At 26.9% G+C, this 2,500-nt stretch overlaps 1 non-coding gene and 1 pseudogene across 1 annotated transcript in view; both read left to right on the top strand.

Moving 5' to 3' along the window:
• The window catches only part of LOC129251840 (small subunit ribosomal RNA), a 1,991-nt gene extending 1,763 nt beyond the window's left edge, over positions 1–228 (top strand). The window contains exon 1 of the ribosomal RNA XR_008583134.1: positions 1–228. This exon is cut by the window's left edge and continues 1,763 nt beyond it. This is a non-coding gene — a ribosomal RNA (small subunit ribosomal RNA).
• Positions 229–819: 591 nt separating this feature from the next.
• Positions 820–1,000, top strand: LOC129251838 (5.8S ribosomal RNA; annotated as a pseudogene).
• The last annotated feature ends 1,500 nt before the right edge of the window (positions 1,001–2,500 follow it).

Below are 2,500 nucleotides of genomic sequence, written 5' to 3'. Positions count from 1 at the left end.
AATTCCCAGTAAGTGCGAGTTATTAACTCGCATTGATTAAGTCCCTGCCCTTTGTACACACCGCCCGTCGCTACTACCGATTGAATTATTTAGTGAGGTCTCCGGACGTGATCACTGTGACGCCTCGTGTGTCACGGTTGTTTCGCAAAAGTTGACCGAACTTGATTATTTAGAGGAAGTAAAAGTCGTAACAAGGTTTCCGTAGGTGAACCTGCGGAAGGATCATTATTGTGTTCCATATCCGTAAGAAAAACAAACAAACAAACAAACAAACAGACAAGCAAACAAACGAACAAAAAGAAAAAAAAAAAAAAAAAAAAAAGAAAAAAAAAAAAAAATTTATATAATTATTTTGAATCCATAATTCTTTTTATTCTTTTTCATTCAATTTGTGATCCATCAATTATATCATATTAAATATAATATATGATGGTACATTTTGTAATGTTTTTTCTTATTTTTTTCTTTTAAAAACCTTTAAACATGAAAATAAAAAGTTGTACTTATTATTCATTTGATTGAATGATAAGTTAATTTGTTCACAATAACAAAAGTGGTATATATTTATTATATTATTATATATACATAAAATGATTAAAAAAATACAAAATAATTGAATCATAATAAATACCACCACTGTATTATTGTTGAACTAAGACATTCGCAACTTAATAAAAATGTTTAGAGTTAAATATATTTGATATATATTATTGAAAGAAAATCAATTTATATATTATTAATATTATTTAATTTTACTCTTTCAATTAATATATGCAAAAAAAAATTGACATTTGTTATAAATAAAAATAAATAAAAAAATACTCTAAGCGGTGGATCACTTGGCTCATGGGTCGATGAAGAACGCAGCAAACTGTGCGTCATCGTGTGAACTGCAGGACACATGAACATCGACATTTTGAACGCATATCGCAGTCCATGCTGTTATGTACATTAAATTCAATTTTAAAGTACTGCTTGGACTACATATGGTTGAGGGTTGTAAGACTATGCTAAATAAGTTGCTTATTCTTTTATAAAAATAATTGAATTTAAGCAAATGTGTATATTATTGGATTTTAAATAATTCATAATATTAATAGCAAAAAAAATAAAGATATATAATGAATTTTATTTATTATATATTCTTTAAAAAAAAAATCCTCTCAAATAAAATGAAATGATGAAAATATTGAATCTAAGTATTCTTTACAAAAAATTTTCATATTATTTATATATATATATAAAATAATAATTTATATATGTAATTAAAAGGAGGAATGTCTAGCATAAAAATTAAATTTTTTATTCTAGGATTGCCTCATTTTACATTATTATTATTTTTATATATTTACAATATATAAAAGGAGAAAAGAAAAATAGAGATGAAAAGATGATATAATTTTTTTATTAAATTGTGAGAAGATAAAAAAAGAATATTAAAACAACCTCAACTCATATGGGATTACCCCCTGAATTTAAGCATATTAATGAGGGGAGGAAAAGAAACTAACAAGGATTTTCTTAGTAGCGGCGAGCGAAAAGAAAATAGTTCAGCACTAAGTCACTTTGTCTATATGTCAAATGTGAGATGCAGTGTATGGAATATCTTAATATCTAGTATGAGAAATTAACGATTTAAGTCCTTCTTAAATGAGGCCATTTACCCATAGAGGGTGCCAGGCCCGTATAACGTTAATGATTACTAGAAAGATATTTCCAAAGAGTCGTGTTGCTTGATAGTGCAGCACTAAGTGGGTGGTAAACTCCATCTAAAACTAAATATAACCATGAGACCGATAGTAAACAAGTACCGTGAGGGAAAGTTGAAAAGAACTCTGAATAGAGAGTTAAATAGTACGTGAAACTGCTTAGAGGTTAAGCCCGATGAACCTGAATATCCATTATGAAAAATTCATCATTAAATAATTAAAAAAATAATGTGCATTTTTTTCATATAAGGACATTGTAATCTATTAACATAATAAAGTATTTATCAAAAGATCATTGGTGATATTAAGTTTATTTAAATTAATTTGCTTTTTAAGCATATTAACATAAAATAAATACTAATGATTTGATAAAGTGTTGATAGATTTTATTATATATAATGCTAAAATTCATTTTTTGAATTTTACAAAAAATTTAATATCTATGATATTAATATTTATTTGTATGCATTTATATGATTAACAATGCGAAAGATTCAGGATACCTTCGGGACCCGTCTTGAAACACGGACCAAGGAGTCTAACATATGTGCAAGTCATTGAGTTATATTAAACTTAATGGCATAATTAACTTAACTTAAATATAATGGGATTAATTTTTAGTCTATTTTTTAATAAATAGTCAATTAATTCAATCCCGGGGCGTTCCATATAGTTATGTATAATGATAATTTATTATTATTTATACCTCTAACTGGAGCGTACCTTGAGCATATATGCTGTGACCCGAAAGATGGTGAACTATACTTGATCAGGTTGAAGTCAGGGGAAAC

Source organism: Anastrepha obliqua, unplaced genomic scaffold, assembly GCF_027943255.1.
Source record: "Anastrepha obliqua isolate idAnaObli1 unplaced genomic scaffold, idAnaObli1_1.0 ptg000080l, whole genome shotgun sequence".
Lineage (NCBI taxonomy): Eukaryota > Metazoa > Arthropoda > Insecta > Diptera > Tephritidae > Anastrepha > Anastrepha obliqua.
The sequence above is the reverse complement of the archived record's forward strand: the minus strand, read 5'-3'. Positions and strand labels throughout refer to the sequence as shown.